Source organism: Amblyraja radiata, chromosome 34, assembly GCF_010909765.2.
Source record: "Amblyraja radiata isolate CabotCenter1 chromosome 34, sAmbRad1.1.pri, whole genome shotgun sequence".
Lineage (NCBI taxonomy): Eukaryota > Metazoa > Chordata > Chondrichthyes > Rajiformes > Rajidae > Amblyraja > Amblyraja radiata.
The window spans coordinates 23,967,890-23,988,319 of record NC_045989.1 but is presented as its reverse complement, the minus strand read 5'-3'; positions in this window follow the sequence as shown (position 1 = coordinate 23,988,319).

Genomic DNA, 20,430 nt, shown 5'->3' with positions numbered 1-20,430 from the left:
GCCTCTCAGGACCACAGACCCAGGTTCGATCCTGACCTCGGGTGCTGTGTGTATGGTGGACAGAGGGCATAGCTGTAAGGTGAAAGGGGCAAGGCTTAAAGGAGAGGTGTGGAGACATGCAGGGCCGAATGGCCTTATTCTGGTCATGAACCTATGAACTTGCTGGAATAACTCAGTGGGTCGGACAACATCTCTGGAGAAAAGAAGTAGGTGACGCTTCTTCTTACATAGAGGGTGGCAGGAACAATCTGCCAGGGGTAGTGATGGAGGCAGATACGATAGAGGAAGCTGTTAGATAGACACGTGGATGTGTTGGGAATGGGGGGGGGGGATATGGACCATATGCAGGCAGAGGGTATTAGTTTATCTTACATCATGATCAGCATGTCCATTGTGGGCTGAAGGGCCTTTTCCAGGGCTATAAAGTTCTATGTTCAAGAAGGAACTGCAGGTGCTGGAAAATCGAAGGTAGACAAAAATGCTGGAGAAACTCAGCGGGTGCAGAAGCATCAATGGAGCGAAGGAAATAGGCAACGTTTCGACCCGAAACGTTGCCTATTTCCTTCACTCCATAGATGCTGCCACACCCGCTGAGTTTCTCCAGCATTTTTGTCTACCTATAATGTTCTATGTTCTCTGTTTTGTGTTTCATTGTCAATATACTTGGGCGATCACGGTGGCGGAGCGGTAGAATAAAATGCAGCGCCGGAGACCCAGGTTCGATCCTGACTACGGGCGCTGTCTGTGCGGAGTTTGTGTGTTCTCCCCGTGACCTGCGTGGGTTTTCTCCGAGATCTTCGGTTTCCTCCCACACTCCAAAGACGTCAAGGTTTGTAGGTTAATTGGCTTGGTGTAAATGTAAAAATTGTCCCTAGTGTGTGGGGTAATGTTAGTGTGCGTGGATCGCCTGTTTACGTGCTGTATCTCTAAACTAAACTGAATTAAACTTAGTATAGCTGATTCCACAATGGAGCTCACAGTTTGGCCAAATGCAACCATAATATTCCAAATGAAGATCGCAGAGTTAATTTGTTATTCCTTGTGCACCCAGCAAGAGACTTTCTGTCTCTGATTATGTGGGAGGCTGGATAAGCCAGACTTATGTTTTATTAATAAACCTGTGTGGTTTCATGGTGGAAAACCCAATGTCTCAAATAACTCTGCAAAAAAAAAAAAAGATCTGTTCATGTATTGAACAGAATAAATGTGGAACAGGTCATCTGATATCTTATAATTATTACCCCCAGGCATTGCGTGAAAAAAAATGTATTAAAAATTAAAAACATATTTGTCTGCAGAGACTCTCTCTACACTACCTCAGTCTTAACCTCAACTGGATATCGTTCAGGCCAAGGTAAGGAAAGAACTTCTCTTGATATCTTAATCAAGAGTGCTATATCCTCAAGTCTCAATGGTGAAGGGACGAGGTGACGGTCTTGCTTTTGTGTTCTACTGTGGTTCCTAATTAGAAACGGGTCAGGGGCTACTGTGATAAAGATGGCAAGATCAAATGGGCTGCGGATTTCGAAGAGAAGCTTCCCATTTGCATCTTTCAAGTGCATAGGATGATGCTATTTGCTGCTTGCTCAGGCAATATGCTTATTGGAAGCCTGCAGCGCTTATGAATTTTAAAATAACATATCTTTCATTCCAAAATGTCTGGAGTTTTAATAAATGGAGATTAAGATTCAACAATTGGATTCAAGGTTGTATATTGAAAACCAGAGGCCAGTCAATATTATCCATCTCACGCCGACATGTTTGAACTAACCAAAGACTGATCTAGTGAGGGATGGTAGCCCGTGATTCTTGCCTGATAGACTATTGTCAACGTGAGCAGTATTCAGCGGCATGTGGACACCACCTACAAATAGATGATGGACTCATTAAAATTAGAAACAAAATTCAGTCTGATCAGATGATCAGATTTTCGTTCAACGCCATATAAGGATTTACAATGTTAAAAGATATTTAGAAGATAGACACAAAATGCTGGAGTAATTGAGCGGGGCAGGCAGCATCTCTGGAGAGAAGGAATAGGTGAAGTTTTGGGTCGAGGCCCTTCTTTAGACAGGTACATGGATAGGAAAGGTTTAGAGGAATACAGGACAAACACAGGTCTGGTGTAGATGCGGCATCTTGGTCAGCGTGAGCAAGTTCAGCCAAAAGGCCTGAGTGCATACCTTATAACTCAGCATAAGAGACCCACACACTCATCTCCCTGCTACCTTCAGGTAGAATGTACAGGAGCCTGAAGACTGCAACGTCCAGGTTCAGGAATAGCTGCTTCCCCACAGCCATCAGGCTATTAAACTCAACTCAAACAAAACTCTGAACATTAATAGCCCATTATCTGTTTATTTACACTTTATCTGATTATTTATTCATGCGTGTATATATTTATATAATGGTATATGGACACACTGATCTGTTCTGTAGTCAATGCCTACTATGTTCTGTTGTGCTGAAGCAAAGCAAGAATTTTATTGTCCTATCTGGGACACATGACAATAAACTCTCTTGAATCTTGAAGAGTTGCTGTCTTACAGCGTCAGAGATCTGGGTTCGATCCTGACTACGGATACTGTCTGCACGGAGTTTGTAGTCGGTTTTCTCCGCGCTCCCCCCACATTCCTAAGACGTACAGGTTTGTAGGTTAATTCTGTAAAATTGTAAGTGTGTGGGATAGTGCTAGCATACGGGGTGATCGCAGGTGGGCATGAACTCTGGGCCGAAGGGCCTGTTTCCACACAGTGTCTCTAAAGTATAAAGATTGAATTCCAAAAGCATTATATACTGTGTTCTGCTTTCCATTATTGATCACATGCGCATCTTTTCTTCAAGAAAGTATGATAACATGGTTTAAGAAGGAACCGCAGATGCTGGAAAATCGAAGGTCAACAAAAATGCTGGAGAAACTCAGCGGGTGAGGCAGCAGCTATGGAGTGAAGGACAAAAGCTGGAGAAACTCAGCGGGTGAGGCAGTATCTATGGAGCAAAGACAACATGGTTACCTTTATTAACACGGGAGTTTAGTGGACAATAGTTTGGAATTTAGTTGTGGGCTGTATGGGTTCTCAAGTATAAAGCCAAGTGTCCAATGTGGGCACAAAGTCGGGAATACTTTTCACTGGATTAATTTCTTTGAAGGTAATCAGAAACATGTTAGTGGACGCTGAGGCATTACACTTTAGGGATATAGCATGGGAACAGGCCCTTCGGCCCACCGAGTCCACACCAAATCAGCGATCCCCAGACACTAACACTATCCTGCACACATTGGGAACAATTTTACAATTTTACCGAAGCCAATTAACCGTCTTTGCAATGTGGGAGGAAAACGGAGCGCCCGGAGGAAGCCCACGCGGCCACCGGGAGAACGTGCAAACTCCACACAGACAGCACCGGTAGTCGGGATCGAACACGATTCTCTGAAGCCGTGAGGCAGCAACTCTACCGCTGTGCTACTGTGCTGCCCAAGGCCACCCAATGGACAGGGCTGAACGAGAACCTGATGAGTTTAGAATTGACTGCAGCTGTGAGGCAGCATCTCTACCACTGCACCACTGGGTATCTGATGTTTATCTGCCATCTTCAAGGCACGGAATAAAGTGCGTTCTCAAGGCTGTTTTCACTTGATCCCACATGTGTCATCGTGCATCTAGACTGATTAATGAAGGAAGACCTGATCTTTTCTTGGCCCTACCTCCACTCCAGCTTGCTCCATTCACATCAAATGATACATCTGCGTATACTGACAATGAATCGGGCAGTGGCCCAGCAAAGTGGCCCGTGAGCGGAAAATAAAGATTGGGCTGTAATTTACTGGAATCTCACAGAACGGAAACTCAAAATTAATATGTGTCTGAGATGACAGTGCGTATCGCTTAAACTGAACAGAAATCAAGTCGTATCGAAACTGTTGCCAATGGCGACAACAGCAAAATGCAAACTGCGCCTATTTAGAATAATTCAAGTTAGAATCTTGATGTCAAGGAGATGCAAGTTTGACAGTTTAAGTGCAACTCTAGTTTTAGTTCCGTTTAGTTTGGTTTAGAGATACAGCGCGGAAACAGGCCCTTCGGCCCACCGCGTCCGCGCCGACCAGCGATCCCCGCACACTAACACTATCTCACACACACACACACACACACACACACACACACACACACACACACACACACACACACACACACGCGCGCGCACACACTCGGGACAATTTACACTTGTACCAAGCCAATGCACCTGCAAACCTTTGGTCTTTGGAGTGTGGGAGGAAACCGGAGAAAACCCACGCAGGTCACGGGGAGAACGTACACACTCTGTAGAGACAGCACCCGTGGTCAGGGTGGAACCCGGGTCTCTGACGCTGTGAGGCAGCAACTCTAGCGCTGCTTCACCGTGCCGTACTGACACTTATTGTCGTGTGTACTCGGGTAAGGTTGTTGTTTGCGTGCTATCCAGTCACAGAATAGATTATACATGTCTTGTACACTTCAGTTGTACACTATGAATTGTTTATGTTTCGAGTTTTACTGTGTGGAAACAGCCCAACTTGTCCCCATTGGCCAACATGTCCCATCTACACTAGTCCCACCTACACTAGTCCCACCTGCCTGCATTTGGCCCATATCCCTCTAGACCTGTCCTATCCATGTACCTCACTAAATGTTTCTTAAATGAAGCGGATGTTTGGTTTATGTTTACTAACGCAGAGTGGAAATGGGCCCATCGGCTCACTGAGTCCGCGCCGACCAGCGATCACCCGTACACTAGTTCTATTCTACGCCCAAGCGATAATTTACAGAAGCCAATTAACCTACAAACAAACCTGCACGTCTTTGGAGTGTGGGAGGAAACCGGAGCACCCGGAGAAAGCCCAAGTGGTCACGGGGAGAACGTGCAAACTCCGCACAGACAGTACCTGTGGTCAGGATCGAAGCCTCTGGGATCTCTGGCGCTGTGCGGCAGCAACTCTACCGCTGTGCCAGCTGCATCTTATTCTGAACACATATGTCACTCTGAATGGAAAGAGAAAATGGAAGAAATAGGTGGAACCAAGACGTTTGCTGAGAGATGGAATCTCTCAATGGTCGGCATTAGGCCCTTATTGTCGGAGGGTGTAATGAGATATGTGGGCTTCCCATAGGCCATTGTATTGTGAGCAGCTGCAAGGTGGCGAGGGTGAATACATATTTAAGAACATGGTTGGATTCAAATTCCTCTCGGAAACAATGTTTAAGTTCTACGCTTGATGAAGCAGAGCAAGGGAGAACCGATGATAACAGGCCCATTGTCACTCTGAGACGCTACATGAAGCTGGAAATGCGGAAAACAACTCAAATAAGAATTAAAAGAAACGGGCACTAAAGATAAACAGAAGAGACACTCCCTGTTGTGCAATTTCAAATCTTACCTGGAATTTCAAAGCAGAATGGGAATAGGTTTGGATGAAGTCGGCAACGTTTCGGGATCGCGGCTGGGTTTGTACAGACTGGTGAATTACGGGTGCAATTCTGGTAGAAGAATGATAGGTGGACATTACTTTGGTTTAGTTTGTTATTGTCACATATACCGGGGTACAGAGAAAAGGTTTGTTTTTTCTTATCTATATCTATAGAATTTAGGAGATTGAGGGGGGATCTTATAGAAACTTACAAAATTCTTAAGGGGTTGGACAGGCTAGATGCAGGAAGATTGCTCCCGATGTTGGGGAAGTCCAGGACAAGGGGTCACAGCTTAAGGATAAGGGGGAAATCCTTTAAAACCGAGATGAGAAGAACTTTTTTCACACAGAGAGTGGTGAATCTCTGGAACTCCCTGCCACAGAGGGTAGTCGAGGCCAGTTCATTGGCTATATTTAAGAGGGAGTTAGATGTGGCCCTTGTGGCTAAGGGGATCAGAGGGTATGGAGAGAAGGCAGGTACGGGATACTGAGTTGGATGATCAGCCATGATCATATTGAATGGCGGTGCAGGCTCGAAGGGCCGAATGGCCTACTCCTGCACCTAATTTCTATGTTTCTATGTTTCTATGTTTCATACCTCTAGTTTCCCTCTCCCCAGACTCTCAGAATGAGGAAGGGTCTCGACCCGAGACGTCACCCATTCCTTCTCTCCAGAGAAGCTGCCTGACCCGCTGAGTTACTCCAGCATTTTGTCTCTATCTTTGGTGTAAACCAGCACCTGCAGTTCCTTCCTAAACAAGATGTTGAGAGGCCATTAGTTGAAGAGCTGAACTCCAAACCACTGCACAATTACACACAGGGTGGCACGGCGGCGCAGCGGTAGAGTTGCTGCCTCACAGCGCCAAAGACCCAGGTTCGATCCTGACTACGGGTGCTGTCTGTATGGAGTTTGTACGTTCTCCCCGTGACCTGTGTGGGTTTTCTCCGGGATCTCTGGTTGCCTCCCACATTCTAAAGACGTACAGGTTTGTAGACTGATTGGCTTTGTTAAAAATTGTAAATTGTCCCTAGTGTGTGTGTGTGTGTAGGGTAATGTTAATGTGCGGGGATCGCTGGTCGGTGCAAACTTGGTAGGCAGGAGGGCCTGTTTCCATGCTGTTTCTCTAAACTAAACATAACTAAAAATGAGCATGATGAACCTCGTGAGGTGCTTATACCTGGTGAACATTCCTTAGGTTTAGTGTGCTGTTGCCATGTGTACTGAGGTGCAATGAAAAGCTTTGGGTTGCATGCTATCCATTCAGGTCAGATAATACTATACCTAAATACTATAACAACACCTAAAATACATTTGGACAGTTTTAGGATAGGAAAGATTTATTGTGAGATGGGCCAAATGTAGGTGTAAATGGGCATCTTGGACAAGTACATGGACAGGTTGGGCTGAAGGGCCTGTTTCCATGCTGTACGATTCTATGATCATTAATCTATTGCTGTTTGACCCACTCAGTTCCTCCAGCAGCAAGTTCCTTTGTTCCAGTTTCAAGCACCTGCGGTATCTCATGCTGACAATTTACAATGGTCAGTTAACCGACCAACTAGCACTCCTCTGGGATGTGGGAGCTGATCGTATCATCTGGAGGAAAGGCACGTGGCCATTGGGAAAACATATGCAAGAGCCACTCCTGCTGCACTGGTATCTTCCCCTTTTTAATGGTTAAACTATGACACATTAAATCAAGACTTGGAGAAAGTCGAGTTTAGTTTAGTTTAGAGATACAGTGTGGAAACAGGCCCTTCGGACGCCTGTGTCCGCGCCGACCAGCGATCCCCGCACATTAATACTATCCTACACACTGGAGACAACGAACAATTTTACCAAGCCAATTAGCCTACAAACCCGCACGTACGCCTTTGGAGGGTGGGAGGAAACCAGGGCTCCCAGAGGAAACCCACACAGGTCACGGGGAGAACGTACAAACTCCGTACAGACAGCACCCGTAGTCAGGATCGAACCCGGGTCTCTGGCGCTGTGAGGCAGCAACTCTACCGCTGCGCCTCATTGTACCGCCGTCCAGATGTAAAAAAGACAGATCTCAAAACCCTTTGCTTGACAAAGAAGATGTAGGGGGGACCTATTGAGAAAATGTCTGGTTACAAGTGGATTGTGCAAAGTTCTTGTCACAAAGAAGTAGCAATTCAGGTTGACCGTAAGACCTTGAAGAACATTTTTATAAAGCCTTTCATTCCCACAACAAAATGGTTACAAAGCCTGACATTACTTCCCGGAGTCAGCTCTCTGCAGTGAAGTACAATCTTGGAAAGACCATGTAGGTTGCTGTTGCTTTCAGCACTGCTTACTTCCACACACAATAAAAGCAATGCAACAGAGTACTTTTAACCGAAGCTGACGATGCGTTCATTTGTCAATATCGAGAACAATTCCGCATGCTCTTGCCAATTCTGCCTCAGTGTAACTAATATTGCCAAAACTTCGATCCTTGTGAAGCTGAAGCAATTTAGGTTGACTGATCATAGAGTGATAGAACGTGGAAACAGGCCCTTCGGCCCACCTTGCCCATACTGACCAGCATGCCCCATCTACACTCGTCCCACCTGCATGCATTTGGCCCTTATCCATCTAAACCTGTCCTATCCATGTACCTGTCCAAATATTTCTTCAACATTTTGATAGTGCCTGCCTTAACTACCTCCTCTGGCAACCCAATCCGCACACCCACCTCCTAGGTTTAAAAGTACTTCATGGTGGCATGTAAATTTCAATGATGTGATAATTTTATGTCTTGGCAGCCACTTGTGGCAAGTTATTTGAGGTATTAATTGGTGGGATTTGGGGGACAACAAGACGGGCGAACCTGCCTCTGCTTTCTGTTAACTTGTCCAGTCCAATAGTTCCTTCTGTTGAAGTTATAGTGTTACACAGTATGGTGTCTTTGTACACCCGTAAATGTTTGATGGAGAATTTGATTCCACTACTCTTGCTAAAATACACTGTGCATTTACCACAACCTCATCTACTGCATCCGCTGTTCCAGGTGTCAACTTCTCTACATCGGTGAGACCAAGCGCAGGCTTGGCGATCGCTTCACCCAACACCTCCGCTCAGTTCGCAATAACCAACCTGATCTCCCGGTGGCTCAGCACTTCAACTCCCCCTCCCATTCCGAATCCGACCTTTCTGTCCTGGGCCTCCTCCATTGCCAGAGTGAGGTCCACCGTAAATTGGAGGAGCAGCACCTCATATTTCGCTCGGGTAGTTTACAGCCCAGCGGTATGAATATAGTATAGTAAGACCTGAGTGATCTCCTGGACAAGTGTCGATCGCCTGGATTGGGGTCGGAGAGGAATTTCCCGGATTTTTTTTCCCGAATTGGACCTGGGTTTTTATCCGTTTTTTTGCCTCCCCCAGGAGATCACGAGGTTCTTGGGGTGGAGAGGGGTGATAGCGGTATAAAGGGGAGGGTAGTGTCTTGTGTTCTGTGTCTTGTGTCTACTGTTTGTGGGTAAGTGTGTCTGTTTAGTGTTCAGCCATGAGCGAATGGCGGTGCGGGCTCGACGGACCTGGTGGTCTACTCTCGCACCTACTTTCTATGTTAATATTGACTTCCCTAATTTCAGGTAGTCCTTGTTTTCTCCCTCCTTCCCCTCCCCTTCCCAGCTCTCCCACAGCCCACTGTCTCCGCCTCTTCCTTTCTTCTTCCTGCCCCCCCCCCCCCCCCACATCAGTCTGAAGAAGGGTCTTGACCCGAAACGTCTATTCCTGCTCTCCATAGATGCTGCCTCACCCGCTGAGTATCTCCGGCATGTTTGTCTACCTTTAATTTTTCCAGCATCTGCAGTTCCTTCTTAAATAAACTGCGCATTTGTGTCGACATATTGAATCTCCGCAATCTTCTGAGGAAGTCGAGGTTTAGATTAGTTTAGCGTAACAGGAAACGGGCTCTTTGGCCCGCTGAGTCTGCGCCGACCAGCGATCCCCGCTCATTAACACTATCCTACACACTGGGACAATTTACCATCATAACAAGCCAATTAGCCCACAGACTTGCATGTGTGAGGGTGTGGATCCGAGGCAAAACCAGAGCTCAGAACTAATTCAGCTTTTCCGTTGCCCTGTCCTCTCCTGCCTTACTCCCATATAATTTAAATGCATAGATTAAACGTTGGGATGTGGGAATCTCAGTCTGACGTGGCCTGGAATCACTTGTGTATTGACTTTCCCATCGACAAAATCTGGGAATCATTTTCTTTGCATCTGTAATGTAGCACATGCTAGCCATGCCTCAGCTGATGTGCTACTGAATTTCCCAGTGTTATTTTTAGTTTAGAGATACAGCGTGGAAACAGGCCCTCAGTCTACGCTGACCATCGATCACCCGTTCACACGAGTTGTATGTCATCCCATTCCTGCATACTATACACAAGGAACGATTAACAGAGAGTCAATTAACTTATTGATCTGCACATCTTCAGGATGTGGGAAGAACCCGTGGAAAGCCCACGTGGTCACAGGGAGAACGTGCAAATCCCCACGGACAGCACCCGAGGTCAGGATCGAACCCGGGACTCTGGCGCTGTAAGGCAGCAGCTCTAATAGCCCTGTCCCACGGTGGGAGTTCATTCCAAGAGCTCTTCCAAGTTGTAAAAAAATCAAACTCGTGGTAAGCACGGAACATGAACGTAGCGGGTACGTCGGAGCTCGGGGACGTCTCTTAGCGCTAACGGCAGGTAGATTAGATTATTCCTTTAATAATCCTTTTCAGGAAATTACAGTGCCACGACAGCTTCAAGACAAACATAACACCACGCTTTCATACATAACAAGTTAAAATACGTTAAAATACAAGTTAAAATACAATTAATTTAAAAAAAGTGCAGTTATTTATGCTCATTAAAAAGTCTTATAGCAGCTGGTAAACAGGACTTCCTGTATCTCTCCGTTTTGCACATTGGTGCAATCAGCCTCTGGCTGAAGATGCTGCTCTTGATCACCTTCAGGGCATGGAGTGGGTGAGTGGGGTTTGTCATTATGGAACCTAGTTTATTTAGAGTTCTGGCCTCTGCCACCTGCTGGACCGTTCGTTGCTCAGCCCCGACCACTGAGCCGGCCTTCCTGATTAGTTTGTCCAATCTGTTTTTATCCGCTATACGGGCGCCATCTCCCCAACAGGCCACAGCAAAGAACAGAGCACTGGCCACCACTGAATGGTAGACACTGCACAGTAGGGGTTGGCAGATATTAAAAGACCTCAGCCTCCTTAAAAAATACAGTCGGCTTTGTCCCCTCCTGTACACCGCCTCCATATGACACTTCCAGTTCAGCTCACTGTCAAGCTGCACCCCAAGGTACCTGTGATTAGCAACCACCTCCACCTCAGTGCCCTTAATGGTGATCGGCGTTGCTTGAGTCCTCCTCCTCCCCCTCCTAAAGTCCACCACTATCTCCTTTGTTTTTTTGGTGTTGAGATGGAGATTATTGTGTGCGCTCCACTCCACAAAGTTACTTATAATGTCTCTGTATTCCTCCTCATTGCCCCCTTTAATGAGGCCGACAACAGCTGTATCATCCGAATACTTCTGCAAAAAGCAGCTGTTGGTGTTCCATTGGAGATCCGCTGTGTAGATGGTAAACAGGAACGGAGCCAGCACAGTTCCTTGCTCAAGATGGTGCCCGAGACACTGTTCTGTAGGCGCACGTACTGTGGTCTGAGGGAAAGGTAATCCAAACACCACAGTACCAGTGATGGATCCACTTTCATCTTCTCCATCTTCTCCCCTAGCAGTCGGGGCTGAATAGTGTTGAAGGCGCTTGAAAAGTCAAAAAAAGTAATCCTTACAGATGCATCAGCAGTGTCCAAATGTGTGTACACCCTCTGCAGCATGTAAATGAGGGCATCATCGACACTGATGTTAGGCTGATATGCAAACTGCAAAGGATCCATGTGATTTGACACACTAGTCCTGATGTAGGAAAGGACAAGTCTCTCAAATGTCTTCATTATGTGAGAAGTGAGCGCTACTGGTCTGTAGTCATTGTAGAGAGGTACTCGGGAAGACTCGCTAACGGCAGGTAAGCACGGGAAGACTCGTGAAGATTTTTCAACATGATGAAAATTGTCCACGAGAGCCTCGAGTACCGACGAGTGGCCATTACCGTAAATCTGAGTTCGGATCAGGGCAAACTCGGGAGAGCTCTTGGAATGAACTCGTACAGTGGGACAGGGGTTTAACACTGAGACACTGTGACATGCTTCCAGAATCAATTCTTTCAGTACCCCTCTGGTCGATCCTCCATACCCTAGTGTTCATCCACAAATCTACTGCCAGTAACACAAGCTGTTTGAGGTCCTGTTCACCCATCCCCACCCACCCTGGTCAAGTATCTGCCTATAGACGCAAGCTGCTGGAGTAACTCAGCGGGACAGGCAGCATCTCTGGAGAGAAGGAACGGGTGACGTTTCTGGTTGAACACTCTCGACCCGAAGCGTCACCCATTCCTTCTCTCCAAAGAGGCTGCCTGTCCCGCTGAGCTACTCCAGCATTTTGTGTCTATCTTCAGTGTAAACCAGCATCTGCAGTTCCTTCCTACACATGTATCTGGCTCCCTGACCGACAATTTCCCAAGTTTGGAATTATTGCGTCTATTTCCAAATCCCTATCTGGCTCCTGCCTTCTGTGCCCCAGTGGCCTCCCCCTGATTTACGGTCCACAATTCCCATTGGGAATCCATAATTCCCATTTTGGCTTTGTGCCTGTGCCTGTTTTTCATCAGTCCGTGAATTAGATATTATATATCCGGCCTTCCACGACATCAGAAAGTCTCTCAGTCCAGCTCTCTGCCTCTATACTCCTCCTCCTTTAAGACACTCATCAAAACTCACCCTTGATCAAGTTTTTAATAACAGGGCATCACGGTGGCGCAGCGGTAGAGTTGCTGCCTCACGGCGCCAGAGACCCAGGTTCGATCCTGACTATGGGTGCTGTCTTTACGGAGTTTGTATGTTCTCCCTGGGACCACGAGAGTTTCCTCCTGGTGCCCTGGTTTACTCCCACACTCCAAAGATGTGTAGGTTTGTAGGTTAATTGGTTTGGTATAATTGTCCCTAGTGTGTGTGGGCTAGTGTTCATGTGCGGGGATTGCAGGTCAGTGTGGGCCGGTGGACCTGGTTCCATGCTGTGTCACTAAACTAAACCATGACGAAAAGCAATGTTCCTTTTCCAGCCTCTGGGAAATACTGCTACACTTTTCAATACTGCTCCCTGCAGCATAATCAAGGACGAGGCGCACCCTGGCCACTCCCTCTTCTCTCCTCTCCCGTCAGGCAAAAGGTGGCAGGGACAGTTGTATCCCAGTTGATATCAGGTAACCAAATCATCCTACCACAACCAGAGAACAGTGTTGAACTACAATCTACCTCAATGGTGACCCTCGGACTATCCTTGATTGGACTTTACTGGCTTTACCTTGCACTAAACGTTATTCCCTTATCATGTATCTGTACACTGTAAATGGCTCGATTGTAATCATGTATTGTCTTTCTGCTGAATGGATAGCACGCAACAAAAGCTTTTCACTGTACCTCGGTACACGTGACAATAAACTAAACTAAACTTTCTCCTGACACACAACCAGTTTTCTGCCCATTAATTCCAGCATCTTCTACCTTGACGACAAGCCTATTATTATTCTTGATCAGTATGGGTGTCAGGGGTTATGGGGAGAAGGAAGGAGAGATAGATCAACCATGATTGAATGGTGGAATAGACTTGATGGGCCGAATGGCATAATTCTACTCCTATAATTTATTATGCATCACTTTGTCAAATGCCTTTTGAAAATCCATATAAATTACATCTCACTCACTGTCCCCCTCTGTTACTTCGTCCAAAACATCTGCCCTGTTTGTTAAACATGGTGGACCTACAACAAATGCATGCTGGCGTTCACTAATCAATGGACACTTGTCAAAGCAACTGCTGATTACGTTCTTAATTATTGCTTCTGAAAGTTACTCCACCATTCAGGTTAAACCTTCAAGTAACCCTTGCTTTCTCTCTCTCCATCCCCTCCCTCTTCCCAGTTCTCTGACCAGTCCTACTGTCTCTGTCACAACACATAATCCTCCGCCATTTTCGCCACCTCCAACGTGACCCCACCACTCGCCACATCTTCCCATCTCCCCCCATGTCTGCCTTCCGCAAAGACCGCTCCCTCCGCAACTCCCTTGTCAATTCTTCCCTTCCCCCCCGCACCACCCCCTCCCCGGGCACTTTCCGTTGCAACCGCAAGAAATGCAACACCTGTGCCTTCACCTCCCCCCTCGACTCCATTCAAGGACCCAAGCAGTCGTTCCAGGTGCGACAAAGGTTCACCTGTATCTCCTCCAACCTCATCTACTGCATCCGCTGCTCTAGATGTCAGCTGATTTACATCGGTGAGACCAAGCGTAGGTTGGGCGATCGTTTCGCTGAACACCTCCGCTCAGTCCGCAAAAACCTACCTGAACTCCCGGTGGCTCAGCACTTCAACTCCCCCTCCCATTCCCAATCCGACCTCTCTGTCCTGGGTCTCCTCCAGTGCCAGAGTGAGCAACAGCGGAAATTGGAGGAACAGCACCTCATATTCCGTCTGGGGACCTTGCGTCCTTATGGCATTAACATTGAATTCTCCCAATTTTGCTAGCCCCTGCTGTCTCCTCCCCTTCCTTAACCCTCTAGCTGTCTCCTCCCACCCTCCCATCCGCCCGCCCTCGGGCTCCTCCTCTTTTCCTTCTTTCTCCCACCCCCCATCAGTCTGAAGAAGGGTTTCGGCCCGAAACGTCGCCTATTTCCTTCGCTCCATAGATGCTGCTGCACCCGCTGAGTTTCCCCAGCAATTTTGTGTACCTTCGATATTCCAGCATCTGCAGTTCCCTTTTGAACACCTACTGTCTCTGTTTGCTCTGTTGCTACCTTCACCCAACTAACAATGATCTACTCTACATTTTCCTTGATCTCCATTCCCTTTGTTATGTTTTCACACCTTACGCTTCCTTATCTATACACTTCCTTATCTATGTACCATCCTCTCCCCTGACATCAGTCTGAAGAAGGGTCTAGACCTGAAACGTCACCCATTCTTTCTCTCCAGAGATGCTATCTGTTCCACTGAGTTACTCCAGCATTTAGTGTCTATCTTCGATTTAAACCAGCATCTGCAGTTCTTTCCTACACATTCAGGTTAAACTGACTGGCTAAGTTGAATAGAGTGGTCTGCGGTCATTATTAAGTATGCAGAAGATATTGAAAAATAGAATCTGTGAGCATTACATTTAATCTACAATTGCTATCTTATTTAAGGATAGCTTACTGGAACCCATAGCAAAATCCTGAAAGCTATAATTCTCCAAGTGCATTTTACCAATGATTTAAATTGTCTCACTTTAGCTCTTAGCTTAGTTTTAGATACAGTGCGTAAACAGGCCCTCTCAAATGTCTCCCGCCTTCATTTGAAACAATCAACACTTGCTCTCTCTTCCGTCGAATTTTAAAAATGCCTCTCTCCTCCCAAAACGCCTGCTCACCAATTCTCTCCTTGACCTTTGAATATAAGAACAATCTACCACACATCTCTCTTCTCGGTCTTTCCCCCCTTAAATCATATCTGAAATGTGGTACTAGGCACATTTTGTGGTTACTTTTGGAAACTAGTTTCAAAAACATTTGTGCGCTCCCAAAATAGAATATTGCTTTGGTACCTCTTTGTGCAAGATGTATAAAACTGAAGTGTTAAAATCTCCATATTTGTACATTTGGCCTTTGTCGCAAGTTTGATAAGGTTGAAACAAATTGATTGACAAATTACTGACCCACATATTCCTCTGCAGTGCGGTAGAACAAGACACTCACTCTGTTAAACCAATGTGAAGCATTTATTGATGACGTGCAAATGGATTGGCCATTAGTAATGATTTCTGATTGATCAGGCGTTCTCTCCTGAAGGGCTGCTGACAGTCAGCCATGTGTTCTATCGGGTGAACTCTTATCTATTTTAGCAATCGAGGCAGATTAACGCACAAACCAGATGTTGTCACGCCAATCCTGATGGTGAAAGGGCCTGTCCCACATGGGCGTCATTTGCGCCTCATTTACGGGTCATGTAGAAAATTGGTCGCGGCGTCGTGATGCATGGGTGACGCGCGCATAGGGCATGGTGAGGCGTGGAATCAGATGTAGTGGTGGGCGGTATCACACGGCACTCCAGGACTTCGTAGTGTACCGAAATCCTTGCGCGCCACCTGCGTGACGTATCGTGTCATGTAATCTCTAATCCCGTCCACACAGACCTCTTCCGTGGTTTCTTCCTAGCCTTTCTTGTTGTACTCCTGCCTGGCTGATCTGTCAGTATGAGGGCAGCTGCTAACTGAAGTCTCTGTTGTTGCTGGAACAATAAAATCTGTAGTACTTCCATGATAGTCATGATGCAGAATAGGGAAGCAGGGTATTCTAATGATGTCACACGCACCAGACGGCTCTGCTGACGCATGATGACGCGTGATTTGCGTGCGACAGTCGCGCGTCAGTCACTACCGGCCTGCCGCGTAAATGACACGCAAATGGGACAGGCCCTTTAGTCCTCAGAGCAAGCCATCTAACTCTTTGTGTATGAAGGAGCTGCAGATGCTGGTTCACACCAAAGATAGACACAAAATACCCTCTTTAGTCAGGGTGGTGAATCTGTGGAATTCATTGCCACAGAAGGATGTGGAGGCCAAGTCAGTGGATATATTTAAGGCAGAGATAGATAGATTTGTGATTAGTACAGGTGTCAGGGGTTATGTGGAGAAGGCAGGAGAATGGGGTTAGGAGGGAGAGATAGATCAGCAATGATTGAATTGCGGGGTAGACTTGATGGGCCGAATGTCCTAATTCTGCTCCTATCACTTACGACCTAAAATGCTGGAGTAACTCAGCGGGACAGGCAGCATCTCTGGAGAGAAGCTATGGGTGACGTTTTGGGTTTGAGACCCCTCCTCAGTCTGAGTTGCAGAGAAGGAGCAAAGCATCAAATAACTAGGCTTTAGTAAAGTCAGTCAGAGTTCAGGTCATGAAACCACCCCCCTTGAAATGGCCAAAAGAATGAGCTAAAAGGTGTGGAGACTGGTTGTTGAGTGAAAGGCACCAGGAACCTTTCAAACGCCCCCTTAAATTCTCATAATCCTTTGTGTAACTTAAATCATAATATGACCATCACGGTGCTGATGCTAATACCATTCCCAAACAGTTTTTGAAAGGATTATGTATTGTTTTAGCTGCTAGCCTTCACATTTCTTTGCAGAGAGGGCCGTCGAAACTCACTTATGCGGAGAGAGCGACGCAATAAGCTCGACTAAAAGCGTGAGTGTATTTTCCATGATGAGCAAAACACCTGCATTTCACTTTCTGCATGGGTTGGCTCCGTGATAACCTGGTGACAGTCTGACAGCCTTAATGTAGCTGCTGTAGAGTACAGAGTCCGTAACTACTGGGAGGGCAGCGTTCTACCGCTCGACACTCTTCTGTATGCTCAGTGGGAGAGGAGAGGCAAGGAATCTGCGAGGAATCCTGAAATCAGTTTTGTCATTCATTCAAACTATTTATAAAGGTGGACAGAGTGAGGGCATGATCAACAGTGGCAGCAATGATGGCCACACAAACCCGCATAATAGCACCAGTGAAATCCATAGATGCTGCTGCACCCGCTGAGTTTCCCCAGCAATTTTGTGTACCTTCGATATTCCAGCATCTGCAGTTCCCTTTTGAACAAATCCTGCACCTCGCCCTGTTAAAAGCAGATGTATATCTTAAAGAGTCCTTGGCCAACACTGTCTGAAGAAGGGTTTCGTCCCGAAACGTTGCCTATTTCCTTCGCTCCATAGATGCTGCTGCACCCGCTGAGTTTCTCTAGCATTTTTGTGTACTGTCAAAGACTATTCTTCCAATGCATTGCCTTCATATGGACACAAGTATCTCACTAAAGAGAGACACAAGATGCTGGAGTAACTCAGCGGGCCATTCTCTCCAGAGATGCTGCCTGTCCCGTTGAGTCACTCCAGCTTTTTGTGTCTGCTTCTAGCCTGAGACGATGTTAATTAGGGGCGGTGGATGAATCTGCCAAACTGATCAGTTAATTATTGTCAGCTACAGTTTGGGCCCATGGGTTCTTGGAGTTGCTTAAGCTGCAGATTGTTAAATCCAGTAAAGTGTGCGTTGGCTCCACGGAGAGTTTTGTTCTTCATTAACAGCCGGCTAATCACAGAATCTCACTATTTCAACCTTTAGCAGTTCTTGGTAAGGAACTCTCCCAATCTTTTTTCTCTCTCTCTCTAAAATATGAAAGGGCACCTATCTCTCTGACCTGCCTGGTTTAGTTTAGAGATACAGTGCAGAAACAGGCCCTTCAGCCCATCCATCAGCGGTCAGCCCATTGCAAAACACTATCCTACACACGCTAGGGATCATTTACAATTTTTATTGAAGCCATTTAACCTACAAACCTGTAGGTCTTTCGAGTGTTGGGAGGGAAACCGAAGATCTCTGAGAAAAGCCACGCAGGTCATGGGGGGGAATGAGCAAACTCCGTACAGACAGCACTCGTGGTCCGGATGGAACCTGGGCCTTTGGCGTTGTGAGGCAGCAACTCTACCGCTGCGCCACCGTGCCGCAAATGTTAAAGGCGCAGAGAGCAAAACTGTGGAGCACTAGAAAGACATGTTGAGGCAAAGTGACTGATCTAAAAAATATATATATTTTATTTTTATTTAAATGAAAGAAGAAAAGAAAACGAGAACAAGAGAGGGAAGAAGTGAAAAGATAACGCAAAAAAGCACAAAGAAAAGCCCCCTAAACTACCAAAGTAGTGTGGCCGGAAAAAAAATACTGATGAAAGAAAAAAAAAGAAATTTAAATTTGTGTTGCGCCATACTATTCTTGTGAGAATTCGGTGAAGGGTGTCCATGTCTTGAGAAATTGATCTGGTTTTTCTGCCAAGACAAACCTAATATTTTCCAAAAGAGACTGATTTCTATTATTATTTTGCACGGTTTGAGTTTTCACAAGCGGAAAGCTGTGCAGGTTGTGTGTGGGAAACGAGATGGCAAATTGCTAATGAGGCAGGTATTGTTGGGATTCAATCAGAAAGTACACTATGCGTAAAAGGTGCATTACTTCAGGATACCCGAGAAAGAAAAAGGAAGCCAACAAAATTCCCTACACATTCCGAAGCTGTCAGTGGCACAGTGTCTCTGCTCCTGACAGCCGATTCAAGTGTAAATTTACATGTCCCGTCTGCAGCAGATGTTGTATATGAAATGCGCACGCCTGCAATGGCAGAGGGCACAGCTCAGGCAAATCAGAAAGAACTGTCAAAAACAGATGTCCGTGTTGAGGGAGCTTGCCAGCAGTATTTTCCTGTACCAGTGATTAGAGGTGGGTTTCAGCAGAAAGAGACTCGTGCAAATGAACCATGAGTGCGTTCAAACAACACTGAGCTGGCTGACAGCTTGAACAATCCTGATTTAGGGAGTGTTTCTTTCCTTCAAGCCAGTTCAATAAATACGAAGCAAAGCTAAAATATCCCACAGAGGGAAGATAAAACACTTAATTGATACCAAGAGAGGTAGATTTAGTTTAGAGTCTGAAGAAGGCTCTGGACCCGAAAAACGTCACCCATTCCTTTTCCCCAGAGATGGATGCTGCCTGTCCCACTGAGTTACTCCAGCTTTTTGTGTCTATCTTAGATTTAGTTTAGTTTAGAGATACAGCGTAGAAACAGGCCCTTCGGCCCACCGGGTCCGCACTGACCAGTGATCCCCGCACACTAATGCTATCCTACGCACACTAGGGACAATTTACCATTATACCAAGCCAATTAACCAACAAACCTGGATAAAACCCACGCAGGTCACGGGGAGAATGTACAGACAGCACCTGTAGTCAGGATCGAACCCAGGTCTTTGGCGCTGTAATAATAAAGCGACTCCTGTAGATCCCTTCGACCGTGGGGAGGTCAGTAGCCGTGACGGACCGGGCAGTGATCATTGTTCAGGGCAGAGAGATGAGATGAGTGGGATGGGATTGAGAAGATGGATTTGAAGGCTGTGGAGGTGACACCAGTGCTGTCATCATTGCCTGAGTGTAGATGACGAGAGCTGAATAATTGCAGCCAAACTGTCTGAAGGAGGTGTGAATGGGGGGTGATGACTGAGGGTAGTGAAGAGAGAAAAACAACATGCTGGATCTGTGAGATGCAGGGCACAACAGCCTGATAATTAACTTCAAGTAACCCTTGCCGTCCCTCTCTCTCTCTCTCTGTCCCTTCCTCACCCGAGTTCTCCGACTAGTTCCACTGTCCTCCTGATTAATGTTACAGTTTGGATGCCCCGTTGTCACCTTCCCCCTCAGCCAACAATGAACCTTGTGCAGGAAGGAACTGCAGATGCTGGTTTAACACAAGATAGACACAAAGTGCTGGAGTAACCCAGTGGGACAGGCAGCATCTCTGGAGAGAAGGAATTGGTGATGAATCAGTCTGAAGAAGGGTCTCGATCTGAGATGTCACCCATTCCTTCTCTCCAGAAATGCTGCCTGTCCCACTGAATTACTCCAGCTTTTTGTGTCTATCAACTTTGAACCATTGTTGATCATCGTCTGCTTTGATCTATTCTTTTCACACCTTACATGCTCTTTGTACCCTTCCATATTTCTAGTTTCCCTCTCCCCTGTCTGAAGAAAAGTCTCGACCCGAAACGTCACCCATTCCTTCTCTCCAGAGATGCTGCCTGTCCCGCTGAATTGTATCTATCTTTGGAGTAAACCAGCATCTGCAGTTCCTTCCTACGCACTTACAATTACATTAAGCCCCTGTCAAACTTGGACCACCCATGCCGACCTTTTTTTACTCGTGGACATTTTTTATCAGGTGGGAAAAAACTGCGCGACCTATTTGAGGCCACGAGTACGCGGAGACCACTCACGAGCATATC